Genomic DNA, 19,735 nt, shown 5'->3' on the forward strand with positions numbered 1-19,735 from the left:
AGAGATCTCTAGCCTCCTCTCATATTCTTGCCTTAATAGCTCTTTCTTCACTTCAAATTGAAGAGTCATACACTCAAGAACCGAGTCTTAGACCCTTATGGGAATCCTAAAGTCTCACAACAAATGCACCACCTTTCGGGATCTAAAACAGGCTAGACACTGGCTTTGCCAGCTCTAGTCGGGTCCTAAACATGCCAAACAACCCTACGCCTCATGGCCAAAAGCATCTAGGTACTATAATTAACTCTTCTAACTACTGCATTTGTAGTGTAGGTGTAATTTTGGACTGTTGTGCAACTAATTACTCCTCTTGACTCTAAGCAAATAAATTTCTCATGCATAGGTGACTATCTCATCTTGAATCACATACATAAAGAGTACCCACCCCAGCCAATTGCAATCGCCCCTATCTCTCCTACACCCTAGGGATTTGGTCCCAAGATGCACCATCTAAAACATATGAAATATCGTAACATACTCCGAGTCTATTGATATTTATCATTTCACAAAACTTTTCATATCCTCACATAATCATTTCCCCAAGAATAAACGTGCTAACATACGGCTAGGGATTCTCTTCCACTTCACGTAGATCATTGGTTTTCAATTGCCATGCATCCAGGAGGTTTATTCTAATACCATGCTTATATGCATATGCAACGTGTCATGCCACATGGTACTCAAATGATTCTAATTAATAAAATAATTTATTCTAGCATAGTGCAGCGTAGAAGAGATGGAAGTGGACTAACCCATGTTCTACCCCTTTAAATATTTGATAAAACCCTAAATGCCTTACTATGATGCACAAATATTTGGTTCTTCATCGCAAAGACATAAAATTTCAACATTAATTTCATGTCTATACCTTGTATATATCAATCTTTATATTTTATGTATCATTTTACATAGAACCTACCCTCACCCAATCACTTTAATATAAAATCAAGCATAGGTTGAGGCGAACCCCTAGCCCTATTGCTCATTATACATCTATCAATGTTTCCTTAAATTTTTCTATTTTTTAGGCTCAAATTTTATTTTTGTAAATTATTATTATTATTATTAATTACTATATCATAATTATTGATAATTTTATAACTTTTTATCATAAAATAGAGAAACACAATCATAGTAACCAACATGCATTATTTTGTCCCATATGCACATTACTTTCAACAATTTTATTAATTATCATACATTTTAATTTTAAAATTTTTAAGTGACTTAAATAATTAGTTTTTATATTATAATAACCACAAATTTTAAAATTTCAAAATGATAGATTTTGAATTCAATACATATTACTTCCATATCAAATTTCAACCCGTATGCACCCCAATTCCATGATGAAAACAAAAATAAAATCAAATTTTAGTTTCATATTAAAATAATTGTATACACATCAAGTTGTTTTTTCCCAAAAACCATCTTGTATAATCATTGCTCAGATTCATCAGCATCAGCACCATCTCTTTTACATCTAATTCAAGCCCCAGACAACCATCCCTCATCTCGATCTTCTCTTCCATTCTTCTTGCATGAACTAGCCCCAAGAGAGAGAGAGAGAGGGAGGGAGGAGAGAGAAAGACTAGTTTTCATTCTTTCTAATCAAGCCATCAAATCTAGAGGCAAAGGCGACGATTCAAAGTCGAAAAAATGAAGAGAAAGATAGTGTCTTCAATTGTCATGGGCACCATGGGTATCCATAGCCTCTCATGGCCTCTCTTAGACTCCTCTCCACATCTTCATGTCGCTTGCACCTCCCCATCCTCTTCTTTTTTTTAATTTAAAAAAAAAAGCCCTCCCCTTCTCCTAGTCACGTAAATATTTGTTTGGCTAGCGGTCGGGGGGCAAGGGTCACACCCCACCCCAACTAATAGCCCTTTCACACTAGTTTTTTCCTTCCCCTCTTGGGCATCCAATTTCTTGGCAATATCTCCCGCATCAAGCATCCGAATCACGATTCAAAAAAATTTCCTTGTTAGTCTAAGACTCCCGCACTATGTAGCACTTGTCTTTGTCAATCCTGTTGCTTGGAAAAAATTGCAAAAGTCCAAAACCGATGCAGGGTTTATCTTCGAATACGACTTTAAAACCATTCTTCCAAGAACACTTTAAAACATTGGTTCTGCCTCTATTGCTTTCACTAGGGCCACGTTTTGGCTTTAATATTGCAAATTTTACACACTTTTGCTATTTAATTTGGCTTGAAGAATCGCTCTCAATGCTTTTCAAATGAAGAGTTTTGAGTAATTTGAACTCTTATCTATTTCTCGTAAATGGTGATTACCTTCTACTAATTTTTCAAAATTTTTACTTTTTCTTTTGATTATGTTATTGCTATTGATTTCACTACGGTTTTTTCTTATGTCTATTTTTGAATTAATCAATATATGCTTATATTTTTTTAATAAGCTTTTTCACATTATAATTTTTAACTCTTTCTTATAATTCCACCCTAGTAATTCGTTATTTTTCTCAAAGTATTTAACATTTAAGCTAAACAATATGATAATTTTACATTATTTTAATCATTTTATTATTATTATTATTCTATAATAATTTTTTAAATATATCACCTAATTAGTACTAAAAATATGCTAATCAATGTTTACCAATATTTTACCTTCTTACTATTATTTCAACAATACTTTTGCTAACCAATTTTACACATCTTATCCATTTACATGCACATTTAATTATTTTAAATATTTTTAAATCAAGAATATCTTTTATAAATTAATCATTATATATCTATTACATATTTAAATAATTAACTATATATTTCTAAAACTTCACTAATTGTATATTTTGCTTTTGTCAACTTCTTTTTCATTTATTAATTTGATTGTGTTATAACTTAATTAAAAAAATATAAAGTAGAAAAAACAAGTAAGTCATTTGGATCATTTGCACAATTGGTCATATTGTTCGTAATGGATGATAGGCCCACAAAATGGATGGCACACACACACACACACTCTCTCTCTCTCTCTCTCTCTCTCTCTCTCTCTCTCTCTCTCTCTCTCTCTCATCATATAATAGCCAACAATTGAGAATAAAATAAGAAGAGAACAATTCCACGAGATAAGAGATTTCCAAAACTTACATGACACAAAAATGGGTACAATCTCCCCTCATAGATGGGTAAGATCTCTACCATGCATGTATTTATAGTATTAGATTAAGCTTTTGTGCTCAAGATACATTGAAAGCATTCTTTTTAAGTTCTTGGTTTTCCTCATCTTACATAACTTATTTTTGTACAAATAAAGCAACATATACTATATTCTAATGGCTTCACAAAAATAATATTGTTTCTTCTCTACTAAATACACCAAAATATATCTATTACATATGTACGCATGCAAATTCCTTATGCTAGTAGACGCATAAAGAATATAATGATTCTTGTAATATTTTTTCATGTTGTAAAGTGCATAAATTTCATGTATTAAAATGTACGCTCCAAAATAATAATTCAGCTTAACTCCATCTAATTATTTGCTCACCACGACACAAAACGCATTAGTATCCTTCCATCTATCTACCAGACATAATGTGGCCCAGTACCACACACACGTGTTTGCTTAATAAGACACGGATTATAGTGGCAAATAGGAAAAATCCACAATAATAAAAGTCAATAAATATAATTTCCTCTCTCTCTCTCTCTCTCTCTCTCTCTCTCTCTCTACTAGCCCATGAGCCTTCTTTCTCTCTCTACCCATTGCTTGTGGAGATATTTCTTTTATACTACTATCATTTGGGAGTGGGGGGAGGGGGACCCAAGGGCCCAAATCTAGGGTTTCTCTTTTAAAGTCCCACCTTATTCTTAGGGTTTTGCTTCTTACTTGCAACTCTTTTTTGGGATCCACAAGTTATTTCGCAAATTTGAAGTCTATTTTATCCTTATGAAAATTTTGGTATTTCTGCCACAAAAGATAATATGGGCATTTGGCCTATGGCAGGCAATTCATGTGTTGCCTTGCCCTATGCTTTTCCAAGTCAGTTTAGACTTTAGAATTTGTATCACAGTAATGTCCAATAAGTCCTACTACAGACTTTTGATATTTATTTAATTTCTTGATAATGATAGTTTCAGGGTTGTCGAGTATTTCATAGTTGTGTTTGCTTCAACATTCTTGATCTTTTAGGTTAGGTTTTCTCACCGATTCATAATACGTGAGTCAACTCATGATACTGACACTCGCTAATACATTGCGTGTATTTTTAGTAAGAAAATAATTTTTATTTTATTTTACTCATATTCTATGGTTTAATCAACAATGTCCCGAACTTTCAACGTCATCTAGAAAGATTAATTTTCATTTAGTTATATCTTAAGTGCAATACTTATTGTTTTTCTAAAAACTTTATTCTAGGCAATGCAAAAATAATAAGTGCAATTTTTCTTTCATCTTTCAGACTTCAAATTATATTAATATGCACCTAATTTATGCACATCTAGTATATATTTTTGTATACAATTTTCTGTTGATTTAATGCATTGATTATTTCATGATATTATCTAAATAATTTTTTATAAATTATTATAAAATTCATATGCATTTGTTTATCATTAACAAAATAAAATAGAGATAGTCACTTTTAGGAAAAAATTATTAAATATTCCCTTCTCTAAAAATGTATACTATTTTTCTATTATTTTAAGCACATGCATCATTAAATAAATAACAATAAATATCACAAAATAAATCACAATTAAGATATTTTTTTAATGATAGGCATATAATCCATTTCCAAGTGAAAGAGTGTTTTCATTGAATAGCTAATTATTATATTACTTACCCCTTAGGACTATTTTTCTAAGGGGCATTTCATATGCATTTTCTTTCGAATGTGTTTATAATCGTTTAAAGCCACATATAGCGATAAGATTATAATTGTTTTTTCCAAACCAACAAGATGTTACCTCTCTCAAGTTTGTTGTGTGAGCACACAATAGGGTTTTTGCAGCTATATATAATAGGTTGAAACATGGAAAAGAAGGGCAAAAAATGAGATATTGGGTTAAATGCTCGTAAGTAAGATTAAGGTGAATGCAAACTGAGGCAAGGCAATAAGAGTTAAGGAGTGGAAAGGGAGACCTCATTTTGCATTTGAGAAATTAAGGAGAGCTTGAGAGAGAAAGAGAGAGATCTGCTGATTACACAAGATCACACACTTTGATTCGGGTATTTTCAGTTGATTTAGGTACATAAGAATCTTCTTTATATACCATTGATGTGATCTGGAAGGTATGACAAGGAGCTGTGACAACCGCTAGGAGAAATCGGCCAAAAATCATCCTATCGCATCATCAGACTCGCAGTCGGCGAACTATTGTGTCCTGGTCCCGACTCCCAAAATTGGAGAGTCAGACCATCCAACTATAGGAGTCAGACCATCCAACTCGTCCAGTTGGACTACCCATCAGTCGAGACCACGTGGTTCAATTGGACCAAGACCCTACGTCTAATCGGACACCCACCTTAATCGGACCCAAAAAACTCCAGTCATCCGATCGAACCAATGAACGATATCGGACCACATGAAAAATCAGACCAAATTTTGAGTCAGACTAGCTCGATCAAATCGGACCATCTGATCGGACACAAAGTTTGGTCCGATCAAACCAAGCTAGTTTGACTCAAAGTTTGGTCTGATTTTTCGTGTGGTCTAATTGTTCATTGGTCTGATCGGGCTAGTCTCTTGACTGGAGTTTTTGGGGTTTGATCAGACTGGTCTCGACAACTAGAGTTTTTTGGGTCCAATTGAGGTGGGTGTCCAATTGGAATGCAGGGTCTAGGTCCAATCGGACCACATGGTCATCCGACTAGACAAGTCGAAAAACCTCGTTGAGCGGGAAGCATGAATGATGTCAAGAGCAAACATAGACCAAGGAAACGATCAGTTGGACTTGGGTGAATTCCCATTCGCAGTTCAGGACATGGTCTAGAAATACAACCTGCTAACCAGGATGGTAATCCACAATAGGCTAGTAGAGGAGGTAGTGGCAAGCCTAGAGAAAGAGAGGAAAGCAGTTACGAAAGTGTTGCAAGGCATAACTGCCTACAACCGTGAGTAGAGAGCTAGGAAGTTGCAGTAGGACATAGATGTGCACAAAGCTTGACACGTGCTAGCACTACCTTACAAAAGCAAGGCAGGACCAAATGCGGAGAGAGAGAGAGAGCACTGGAGGCAGACCTCACGCTGAGCGAGCTTGTGACCAAGGGGCTCATGGTGGACAACACAGCTACTGAACAGAGTACAGTAGCGCTACCAACCTCGCTACTCTCAAGCCTAGGAATTACTCAGGGGGCAAAGAGCCAATCAAAAATCCCTTCAATAGCTAAGCAGTTGGACTTGTATAGTGTTGTAGAGCAGTTCAAGCAAGTTTGCGAGGTCAACGGTCTCATGGACCTTGCACAATGCTCCTAAGAGTTTGGGCTCTGCTTAGGCAATAAAGATAGGACATCGTACATAAACTTCGACACAGTGGAGTGAGCAAACTTTGCCCAACTAAAATATCTCTTTATTAAGAGATTCTCGAAAGCTGGATACTTTGACAACCTCATAGTCCTAATGAACATTAGTCAAAAGGACAAGGAGGACATAAGAGACTAAGTCACTCATGTGCGTAGTCTCTTCAAGAGAATCCCCACAAATGAGCGACCCAATGAAAGAGTTGTCTCCACCGTGTTCATAAACCGAATCTGCAGTGAGGAGTTGTACAAGGCTTTAGCAAGTAACTCTAGCTCGTAGCGAGATGTGTTAGCTAGGGTCTTTGACGAAGCAATTAGGGTGGACGACCAACTGAGAGAGAGAAGCTCTCGAAGTTTGAACCATGACAACTCCAGTCAGAGGACCTCATAGAGGACCATAACCTCTTGTGAGGGATCAACCCCTAACATGTAGGACAAGGGGAAGAGTGTAGATCAAGGCCAAGAGCTAGCTGAGGTGAGAATGGAGCTAGCATGATTGCAGGAATTGGTGAGGAAACTAGCGCGACTGCCCATCCAATGTGTGCATTGTGGGAGCAACCACCTCCCAACCGAGTGCCAGGATCCTAGATCTAGTCCTTGTGTGAATTGTGGTAGGTTTGGCCATGATGCCATGTACTGTAGGTTGCCTAGGAGATTCCCCTATGCCCAATAGTACAATCTACCATACCTAGGGAACACGCCGCCAAATTTCTTTGGAAAAGGAGTCCAACTGGTGCTCCCAATACCAAATGACGCAAAACCAGTCATTCCTAGGATGGAGACCAACCCAACAAGCATATCTAAGCCACTAGGACCCTACATAACCCATCTACCAAGTGATGCTCCAATCCATTACATGGAGGAGCCTAACAAAGAGGAAGCCTATGTGAGCCCTTACGTCTCGTATGACAACGAGGGCAATCTAGTCCTGATAGACTATCGATCATTACTGGTGATGGCATTAGGTAGAGATAGGGGTAGGGGCTTCGCAGGCCTGACCCAAGATCCAATCTCGTGTTGGACTTGTGGTCACCCGAGCCATATCTCATCACACTATCAAGAGAGAGAACAAGCAAATAGGAAAAAATCCGACCTCACATGTGTCGAGTGCCATCAGTGCCTTTGAGGACTGTTCTGAGTCGATACATTTGACAGTAAGGGCACATCCATCCTGTTGCATGTCATGACCAGAGTACATACGAAGTAGGCAGGCATATCATTGCCTGGGCCTAGCAACTTAGACACAACCTCAATAGAAAATAAGAGCCAAAGGAGAAGGAGGAAAAAGATTGATGCAAAGGTCACACTTAAGATTGAGGATGCGACAACACTCATGAATGGCAAGAAGGTCACAGATGTAGAGGTAGAGACTATCACTCCAAAGATGGCAAAGAAAGGGAGTGCCAAGGTAGGGGAGTATCCTCACCCTAGGCGCCAACTCGAGGCAATAGCCAAAGTCAAGGAGTGGGTAAGGGAAGCCCAGGAGCACCTCGAGGACACTGAACCTATCTTAGAGGATGAGATTGAGGATCTTTCTAACATGAGCATGCTAGTCTCACCTGCATGACCAAGGTCGAGAGATGCACCCATGCCATATGTAGTGCCACGTAGGCCAAGTTTAGATGCTATGAACTAGCCAATTTGTCAAGACCAATGGCCAAGAAGCACAAACCTAAGAGAGTGGCAAGCAAACCAACAACCTCCTCAAAATGTTAGTGACCACCCCAGTGACTCTGAGTTTACGAGACCTGCTCAAGCAGCACCCCACGCTATGGCAGGAGTTGAAACACTGGGTGGAAGAACTATTGCCTAGCAATAGTATACATCTCAACAATACTATTTTCTAGCCTTTGGCTATATCCATACTATTTCCTAGCCTTTGGCTCTATCCATATGTCTTAATAAGGATAGGTGAGTGCAGCATCAAACTTGGTATGCTGCACTCAGTGCCAAAGTCACTACACATGAACGCCTTTTGGGAAGGCACTAAGACGCACACAGTCTTGCCTATCCTAGCCCTAGGAGATGTAACATGCAAGGGAATCCTAGATACTAGGGTAGGAGTGAGTGTGTTGAGCTGTGCTGTGCTCCAAGCTTGGGGAAACCCACCTATTGAAACTACTAGGTTCAATGTTACTCTAGCTAATGGAATGAAAGTAAGGCCATTTGGAGTCTTAAAGAATTGGCCAGTGAAGATTGTGAGTGTCCACTTCTCTGTGAACTTCATCATCATGAAGGGAGTGGACTATGACATTCTGTTAGGCCACCGACCCTAGATGAGGAATGCTCAAGTCATTGAAGGCTGAGGCAACGGTCTAATCTTCCTAGGAAACCAAACAAAAGTAGTGAGGGTCAAGATGGACACTTGGAAGAAAACCCCCATCGACCTAGATGCCATCTCTGCCATGCTCAAGGGTGGTGCACCAGTAAGGAAGTCTTACAGGCCTTTAACCAAGTACATCCCTTGTCTTGAGGATGAGTGGGATTGGATGCACGTCCTAGTGACCATTGACCTTCCATTCTCGAACGAAGAGGAGACATAGAAACAAGCCGCTAGAACCACAAGTGTGCCATAGGAGGAGGAGCCCTCAGTCCCACTCTACATGATGGACAGGAGCCCAAGTGGCCAACCAAGGTCTATCTCTTTCCATATCCCCAGCAACAAGTTAGAGATTCATGAGATCCTAGAACACCTAATAGGTAGATTGGCTGGCAACCCCGCTGTTAATCTCAAACCCCTTAGAGATCTATTAGACAAACCTAAGTGGAAGTGGACTAAGGTGCATGATCTGAACTTACTATACAATTGGGCCTTAGTCACCAACAAGGGAGAAGCTAGATATGAGAGTCTAGGGGATCATGAGCAGTCAGAAGATGATGCTTCTGACAATGAGTATGAGGATTGCTTCTCTGCTAGTGAGGAAAGTGAAGAAGAGATAGACACCATAGAATACGACACTAAGGGAAGAGTGATAGAGCAGATAAGAGCAAACTCTAAGCCCCAAAAAAGGAGTGCTTATAAGATTAAGAGTGGAGTCATGTGGATGGAGTGCAATCGCTCCTGGTTGGAGCACATAGGAGCAATAGATTACGAACAAGCAAGGATAGCCCAACCACCCACAACACCCTTTCTTAGGACGGATGCACCCATTGAGATACAACCACCAGGGGAGACTCTCTCCTCTAGTGAGCATTACAAGTTTAACTCTAAATCAGAGTCAATACAGAGAGCGACCTAGAGATACCCTGACCTCCTAGGACCAAACGCACAAAGGGGGACTTGCCAGTCCACCTGAGGCACAGACGATTGAAGGAAGAAAGGAGAGGACAAACAAATAAGTTGGAAGTAGAACATCAGAAGAAACCATAGGACCTACCAAAATGCTTTACAAAGTTCTAGAAAGGTGATAGGGTAGTGATCCTGCTTGGGGTGAAAAGAAAAGGATAGAAAAGTGAGCCAACAAGGAAGTCAATTCGGTAGGGAAAGGTGAGAAGCCTCGACATGTGTTTATAGCTGATGACCTAACCAAGGGGGAAGAGGCTAGTCTCATTGTGCTCTTGCAAGAGTACATGGACATGTTCACCTGGTCCTTAGATGTACTGGGTATCATCGATCGTGATAGTCATGAAGAAGAATGAGAAAATCCGAGTGAGCGTGAACTATAAGAAGGTTAATGTTGTGACAAAGAGGGGGATGATTACCCATTACCTTACACAAAGCACATGCTCAAAAGGATAGCAGGTAAAGAAGCCTACAACTTTCTAGACGGCTTCTTAGGATACAGCTAGGTGCAAGTACATCCCAATGATAGGCACAAGACTGTGTTTGCCACTGAGTGGGGTGTCTTTGCTTATATCGTAGTGCCCTTTGGGTTAATGAACGCACCTACAACCTTTCAATGTCTAATGTGCACCACCTTTAAAGATAAGCTTAGATAAGAGCTAAAAGTGTTTGTAGACGACTGGCACCATAATTTCTATCCTTTATCTAGAATAGGATCTTCCAACACCACAGACGTTGGGCTCACGGCAGTCTCCATCTCCATCTTGAACTTGTCAAGGGGTGTCTAGAGCTCCACTGACCCCAAGCAATCTAGGAGTGAGACACAATTTGCGTGGATGGCCTTTTCACCACTCGACCTTCGACTTGTGAATCGAGTAACGCCCTCTCGGGTTGAAATGCGAGTTGAAATATGGCGTGACCTTGGAGATGATCCACCCACATAAAATACCCTTCCTTAGTTAATCCAATTAAGAATCAAGCACAATCAAGGCAATCAGCTTAATATCATCTTCTAAGAAAACATTTCTTTATTTCCCATGGCAATTTGTCATCACAAACTCACGCCATGAATTTACCATCAATCACAAGCACTTGGATTAATCATCCAAGCCACAATCCAACAATCAGTTGAATGTGCAAGCATTTAGGGAGTTGTTTAATCAACCAACAAAAACCAATTGGATTTTTTCCAAAAATACAAGAATAGACACGATAACAATTCCATCGCATATTTGCTCTCCCCCTTGGGATCAAAAAGTGATTCCATGTAAAATTTACTTAACACTTGTATACACAATTTTTAATGTCATTATTTTTTTGATTATGCCATGCATAGCCCCTAACCAATTCTTCCTTGTAATTGCTCTATCAACGAATAAGCCATATGCAACTAGGTGTAATTAACTTCCCTTGATACATGCACTTTGCAAGCTCCATCTTTCGAATATGTGAGATGAAATTTATCCTTTTTGATGACCCATACTCGTGCATCATAGTATGGGGCCTAACGTATCTCATACGAGAATCAAAGCAAGCATCTATCAATCTGAAAATACATAACTTACGATCGATATCACAGTTGGATTGACAGTGATGCCTTCGCCTGAAGCCTCGTTGCTATTGTAGGATTACCATCCGCATGAGACATTCTTCGCTTTGGGGCCATCATCCACAATTAGATTTAAGAGATAAGGAAGGAGGAATGGATTTTGAGATGGAAGAGCATAAGAGAATATGGCTCAGTCGAAGACCGCGAGATAGGGGGAATTGAGCTAACTCTCTCTCTCTCTCTCTCTCTCTCTCTCTCTCTCTCTCTCTCTCTCTCAAGCTTGTTCTCGCAATCTCTTAGAGGAGTATCCTTCTACCTCTCTTTCGCAACCTCTGGAGTCTCATTGGGCTTTGTTGTGCCTCCCTATGCCTCATATTTATAGTGAATTAGAGAAAGGGCCTATGGCTGAGAAAAAAAGCTCTTGGTGAAGGGGATCTTGGAAAAATTAGTGATAGCTACTCAAATCATAAATCTGATGGTTCCATTGGCTCTAAAAGGTGGGTAAAACTCCAAGACACTTAGTTAGATATCTTTCAGATCACTCCTTCTTTTTCTTCCTGTTCGAAGTGATATCTACTGCTTGCAAACTGCGATTGTGGCATGCACGATTTTGCTAATCTCTCTCTTTTTTTTATAATATTTCCAAAACTAACTAAAACATTACTTGTCTTTTTTAAAAAATAGCATCCATGTCTAGACATCTCCATCTCTTTTTAGGATAATATCTAAAAGATCTAAAATATGCTAGTTTCATCTCAAGAGAAACTCGGGGTTTCATTCTGAAACTTGTGGGGTAAGACCCATCACGCATTCGTTGTGATACTCTGACCACTCACCATAAGCATGAGGTCTTTTAAAACAACAACTTATTGTATTTGATATATTGGCCAACTAACTTAAGTTTGGGCTATCATTGCCTGATTGGAGAAAGCGGTTCCTGAAGGAGAGAAATAATCATCCATGGACTCAATCCATATCTCTATCTCTACTGCAATGTTTATCCCTTCTCCATCAAACTCGGTTGCCTTAATTTGCTTGAGAAGGAATTTCTTCCCTTGCATATCACCATTCGTGGGTGCAAAAGGTGCCTGGCAATCAAGCCATACCACTTACATTATTTTGTTTAGAATATGCCTATAAACCATACATTAATCAATCATATAGCATTACAAAGTTTTGCTCTGATACCAACTGTAATGTGCCCACCTATCAGTTGTCCAAGCATTTTTAGCAATCCATCGAGAAACAAATCTAAGCATCGCTGCCCAACACTCCCATGGAATGTTTCGGGGCTTGTAACCTATAGTTTCTCGAGTTTGCCTCGCAACGGAATGTTCGAGCCCCAGGAACCCACTAGGATCGACTTGAAATCCGGGTTCCTAGTGGTCAAGGTCTCGTGATAGTGTTCTATCTTGGATATCCTACTTTATGCAGAGATACCCAATCTGAAGCAGACCCATGCTGCACTTGGTTCAAAGAGAATGGGAAATGAGAGGGATGCGCTACTCAACCTCCCTGCCCGTAAAGCAAAGTCCCATTCCGGTCCCCTAAAACGGCTTGAAATCGGGTTTTAACCTAACAATACCTAAAGGTCAAATGATAGCAAAACCTTGTGAGAAGCCTTCTAATTTCCTGGGACCATCCTGCTATAGGACAGGGACCCATCGGGATTTCTGCCCACCTCCTTTCCTTGATAGCTTTAGTTTTCTAATTAGGTCCTATCACATTTATGGTGACATTTAAAATTAGCTTCCTTAATGAAACCTTTTAGGAAATAGGGTTCATTTGCGTAATTTACAACACAAACACAAATATTGAGTCAAGCAATATTTTTTACAAACAAGTTTCTTAACTTATTTTCTAGTTAATCTTTGTCTCCCACCCATATAGGAGAATTATGTATCCCTTCTATCCAATAGAAGTACTCGGTCCAAATCACATGGCACCATAATTTCTATCCTTTATCTAGAATAGGATCTTCCAACGCCAAAGACGTTGGGCTAGCAGCAGTCTCCAACTCCGTCCCTCACTCCACAAGGGTATCCAGAGCTCCACTGCCCAAGTGATCGAGTGAGATACAATTTTCATAGAAGCTATCATTTTCACCACTTGACCTTCGGCCCGTGAATTGAGCACTGCTCTCTCAGGTTGAAATGCGGCGTGACCATGGAGATGATTCAACTGCGTAAAATATCCTTCCTTAATTAATCCGATCAAGAATCAAGCATAATCAAGGAAATCAACCTAATATCATCTTCTAAGAAAATATTTCTTTATTTTCCATGGCAATTTGTCATCACAAACTCACGCCATGAATTTACCATCAATCACAAGCACCTGGATTAATAATCCAAGCCACAATCCAACAATCAATTGAATGTGCAAGCATTTAGGGAGTTGTTTGATCAACTAACAAAAACCAATTGGATTTTTCTCAAAAATACAAGAATAAACGCAATAACAATTCCATCGCATATTCGCTCTCCCCCTTGGGATCAAAAAGTGATTCCATGTAAAATTTACATAACACTTGTATACACAATTTTTAATGTCATTCTTTTTTTGATTATGCCATGCATAGCCCCTAACCAATTCTTCCTTGTAATTGCTCTATCAACGAATAAGCCATATGCAACTAGGTGCAATTAATTTCCCTTGATACATGCACAATGCAAGCTCCATCTTTCGAATATGTGAGATGAAATTTATCCTTTTTGATGACCCATACTCGTGCATCATAGTATGGGGCCTAACGTATCTTATACGAGAATCAAAGCAAGTATTTATCAATCTAGAAATACATAACTCACGATCGATACCATAATTGGATTGACAGTGATGCCTTCGCCTGAAGCTTCGTTTCTGTTGTAGGATTGCCATCCGCATGAGACATTCTTCGCTTTGGAGCCATCATCCACAATTAGATTCAAGAGATAAGGAAGGAGGAATGGATTTTGAGACGGAAGAGTGTAAGAGAATATGGCTCAGTCGAAGACCGCGAGATAGGGGGAATTGAGCTAGCTCTCTCCTTTGCAACCTCTCGGGGTAACTCCTCTCTCTCCATCTCTCTCTCTCTCTCTCTTCCTCTCTCTCTCTCGCTCCTTCTCACAATCTCTTGGAGGAGTATCCTTCTAGCTCTCTCTCGCATCCTCTTGGGGTCTCCTTGTGCTTTATTGTGTCTCCCCATGCCTCGTATTTATAGTGAATTAGAGAATAGGGCCTATGGCTGAGAGAAAAAGCTCTTGCTGGAGGGAATCTTGGGATAAATCAAAATTTTGCTGCTCAAATTATAAATCTAATGGTTCCATTGGCTCCAAAAGGGGGGGTAAAATTCTAAGACTGTCAGAGAGAGAACTAGGGAGAGAGAAAGAGGAGAGAGAAAGACTGCAGAGGAGAGAGAAAGACTGCAGGAAGAGAGAGAAATAGAGTAACGAGGAGAGAGAAAGACTAGAATTGGAGAGAGAAAGACAGGAAAGATGAAGAAGCCATGGAAGCTTGGAGCAAGAAGGGAGAGAAAGATTGTAATTGTATTGATATGTCAAAAAGATGTGAAAAATTACAACTTCTCTCCTTATATACCAGTGTCAGTGTGACATGGCATATTATTAACATTCTAAGTATTCCCAGCTTCTTACAATCCATCCCTTCCCAAAAGTTTTTGTCCCCAAAAACAAAACTAGAAAGAGCTAAAGAAAAGATGGATAGAACAGAGTACTACTCTGTTTTACAGCTTAACAAATAGGGAATGAGTGAAGAATTTATCATTACAAGGGCTGAATTTGAAGTACGAAAAGTGGACCCTGTTATATACATGATTTGAAGAACCTTAGAAGCCATTGGAGCCATAGAATCTTCAACAAATAGTTCCAGAAGAAAGTAGACAGCTTGCTGGAATAACAGTCCCTGCTGGACCAAATCAGCCATAACTTTTGATAGAAGTGTCCAAATGAAGTGTACCACATATCAAAACGAAGCTTTTGAAGAGTACTTTAAGCTCATGTAGATAGCTCAATTCTGAAAATGAAGTACGACAAAAACTGTTCTAAAACAGCGTGCTGTCCTGAACCAGTCTGCACCAATACTAGCTCCATAAGCAATAGGCTTCAGCCACTAATGTATCCTTCAAGTATGGATACTCATCCAATATTGAATCAGGTCTCCAAGAAGCCTCTTCAGAGGGTAAACCTCTCCATTTAATCAAATATTCCACAATAGAACGTGATCGAAGCTTCTTTTCACGCTGACCTATAACAGCCTCTGGGATGTACTGAACAATACCATCTTCATCAATAGGTGGCAGCTCATCAACTAAATCCACTGGATCACCATAATAGGGCTTGAGCTGACTAACATGGAAGACGTTATGAATTTTTGTAGAAGAGGGAAGCTCTAGTCTGTATGCCAAATCTCCAATCCGCTTAAGGATCCTGTAAGGGCCATAGAATCTGTGGGCAAGCTTATTACTGGATCCATCTTTCAATGTAGAATACTTGGATTTGGGCACCTTCAACAAAACCAGCTCTCCTTCCTGGAACTCTAAAGGCCTCCTCTTCTCATCAGCATACATCTTCATCTGATCTTGAGCCTTCCTTAGATTCACCTTGCATTGCTGAAGAAGGGTCTGCATTCTATCCAACTCTTCCTTCCCATGAGGGTTGATCTTTTCGTTAAAAATGACTGTGGGTAGGGGCACCTTGTAACCATACAAAGCCTCAAAGGGTGAAACTCCTATGCTCGCATGAGTGGAATTATTATAGGCAAACTCAGCCAGGTGTAACCAAGAATCCCATGAGGTTTGGACATCATAGCAAAAATGGCGAAGATAAGTCTCCAACCATTTATTAACTCTCTCTGTCTGTCCATCAGTTTGGGGATGATAAGCCGTAGATGGAGCCAACTTGGTACCCATAGATGTAAATACCGCTTGCCAAAAGTTACTCATAAACTTTGAGTCCCTATCATGGACAATCACCTGCGGTAATCCATGCAATCTGAAAATATGCTCCATAAACTGGTTGGCCACCTGAGAAGCAGTAAACTGAACTTTTGTTGGGATAAAATGAGCTGCTTTGGTGAGTCTGTCAACCACCACATAAATGCTATTCCACCCCTTCTTGGTAGTAGGTAAGCCAGTGATAAAGTCCATAGTAATATGAGTCCATTTACCCGTAGGAATAGGCAATGGCTGCAATAAACCTCCTGGCTTATGGGTGCTATCCTTATTTTGCTGACAAGGCATACACTTCATAACGAAGTCCTTGACATCTTTCCACAGTCCTTTCCAATAAAAGCTCTTGCTGATCCTGTCATAAGTCTTGAAAACTCCCAAGTGTCCAGCTAAAGGCGAAGAATGCATCTCCTCCATAATTTTTCGCTTGAAGGAAGAAGTAGAGGGAATAACAATCTTGCCCTTCCACCAAATAAGACCATTTTTAAGCTGGTAGTGCGAGTTTTCTTCCATGAGACCTTGCTGTAATTTCTGAAAGATTTGGCTGAATTCCTCATCTAAGAGATATGCCTCTTGTAGCTCTTCAATCCAATCACTATGTAATTCCGTCATGGCTGATACTTTGCAGGCCCACATACGAGAGAGAGAATCAGCCACTATGTTATCTTTGCCCCTTGTATGAGTGATGTCAAAGTCATAATTTTGTAATGTTGCTACCCATCGTCGTTGCTTTGGAGTAAGATTTGACTGAGTAAGGAAATACTTGAGTACGCGATGATCACTATGCACTCTGAATCGGCTGCCATATAAGTAATGGTGCCATTTCTTGATTGCATGCAGAATAGCCAACATTTCCTGATCATAAACATTCATGGCCATCTCCTTATCAGTAAGCTTACGGCTTTCAAATGCAATTACTCCATGCTCCTGAAGCAAAACAGCCCCAATGCCACGGCCACTAGCATCACATTGTATAGTAAACTCTTTAGAGAAATCCGGGCATACAAGAATAGGAGCGGAGGTAAGTAATTCCTTTAACTGGTTGAAGCTGCTATCTGCAAGAGAATCCCAAAAGAAAGCCTCTTTCTTCAACCTGTCAGTTAAAGGGGCTGCAATTGCCGCATAATGCTTTATAAATCTGCGATAGAATGAAGATAGACCAAGAAATCCTCTAAGAGAGGTAGTAGTAGTAGGCGTTGGCCAATCTTTTATGCATTGCACCTTCTTGGGATCAGCCTGTATTCCTTTTTCACTGACTATATGTCCCAAGTATTCCACTTCAGTCTGCATGAAAGAACACTTCTTCTCCTTAGCAAAAAGCCTATGATGTCTCAACACATCAAAAACCCTCCTCATATGCGACAAATGATCCTGAAAAGTCTTGCTGTAGATCAAAATGTCGTCGAAGAATACCAAGACAAACTGAAAGAGGAAAGGTTGTAGAATCTTATTCATCAAGCTTTGAAAGGTAGCTGGAGCGTTTGTAAGGCCGAATGGCATCACCAAGAAATGGTAAAGCCCACGATCAGTCCTAAAAGCAGTCTTGACCTCATCACCCTCTCTCATGCGAATCTGATGATACCCTGATCTCAAATCAATCTTCGTGAAGAATCGAGCCCCCTTAAGCTCATCAAGCAAATCATCTATCCTGGGTATAGGATACCTGTTCTTCACTGTTATCTTGTTAAGATCCCTATAGTCAATGCACATTCTGAAAGATCCATCTTTCTTTTTGACTAACAGGACTGGGGATGCATACGGTGAAGAACTTGGTTCAATAAATCCCATTTCAAGAAGCTCTTTGATTTGCTTGGCTACTTCCTCTCGTTCGCATTTTGATAGTCTGTAAGGTGGCTTATTGATCGTCTTTGAGTTGGGTTCCAAATCAATGGGGTGATCCACCGCTCTCTTAGGAGGCAATGAAGTAGGTACTTCAAATAGATCTCTGTACTCCTCAAGAAGAGCTGTCAAGGCTGGATGGTTTGCTGAATTTTTGGGCTGATCCTGTGTTTCTTTGTTCAAATGCAATACAAATATCTGTGAGCGCTTCTTGTACTCTTTCTTGAGTTGTTGAATGGTGATAAGCTGAAAATCAGATTTACTAGGGATCCCCTGTAAACGGATGAGCTGTCCATTGGAGAAAAACTCCATATATAACTGTGAGAAATCCATAGTAATCCTGCCTAAGGTCATCAACCAGTCACAACCAAGTACAATATCTATGGGCCCCATTTCCAAAGTGATCAGGTTTACTTTGACTTCAAAATTTTCAGCCATCTGCAAAGAAACCTGTGGACAAATCTGTGTGCTGATTTCCTCTTCACCATTAGCCACTTGTACTCTAATGGGCTGCTGTAAGTCGGTGGGAACACAATTCAACTTGTACAAAATGGATTTATTGACAAAACTGTGGGTACTGCCACTATCTATCAGGATGAACACTGGCTTTCCACATATGCTTCCCTTCATACGAAGTGTATTAGGGTTCTTAGATCCCGTCCAAGCATCCATAGAGATAGAACAATTAGTGGCAGCAGGCAACTCATTACAAAATCCACCAGGATCAAATGGGATATCACCGCCCGGATCAAAAGGAAAAGAGTCAGATGGATCATAGAAGTACTCATGTCCACCATCATCCTCGAAATCTTCATTTTCAGCATTGATTGGGACTGCATTAACTTCATCTATGTCATTTTCAAGGTCCTCAAGAACTAGCATACTCTGAATTTTTGGCTTGGCATTTTTGTATACACACTTTGAAGCATGGTCAGGAGTATACTTTTCTCCACACTTGAAGCATAAGCCTTTGTCCTTTCTTTCCTTGTAAAGATCCATGGGAATATTTCTAGAATTTGTATTGGCTGAAGTAGACTTAGGCTTATTGTCACCTTGCTTAAATTCAACCTTTGGACTGTTTGCTGTCCTGAAATTGCCTTGAAGCCTAGAAGCATTAAATGGGGGATAAGTTGGTATCCGTAAGCTCCCACTAGGCATATGGTTGCTGCCATAATTGTTACCAACTTGCCCTTGCTTTAAAACAGTCCTTGGCTGTCCATAACTTGGCTGAAATGAAGATTCTTTCCTATACTTCCTTCCAAAGCGCTCTGCAAGCTCAATAGCCTTGAAAAGTGAAGTAGGATTTTGCGCCATAACATCAGCTGACAAGGATGGTTCCAAACCATACATGAACTTGTGTAACTTGGCCTCATCACTGATGTTTTCCACATACATGGTCAAGTTAAGGAATTGGTTTGTATAATCTCTTACACTTAGGCTCCTTTGTTCCAAGTTGTACCATCTTCGTTCTAACTTCTCTTTCTCAAGAGGTGAAACAAAGACTTCAGCCATAAGTGCCTTGAAAGCTTCCCAATTCTCAATAAGTACATTCTCTTTCTTGATATACCTCCACCAAGTGTGAGCAAATCCTTCTAAGTGGAGGGAGGCAAAATGTATCTTCATGT

The sequence above is a fragment of the Lygodium microphyllum genome, chromosome 18 (genome assembly GCF_053477565.2).
Source record: "Lygodium microphyllum isolate KBCC chromosome 18, Lygodium_microphyllum_v1.1.10, whole genome shotgun sequence".
In the NCBI taxonomy this organism is placed as follows: Eukaryota; Viridiplantae; Streptophyta; class Polypodiopsida; order Schizaeales; family Lygodiaceae; genus Lygodium; species Lygodium microphyllum.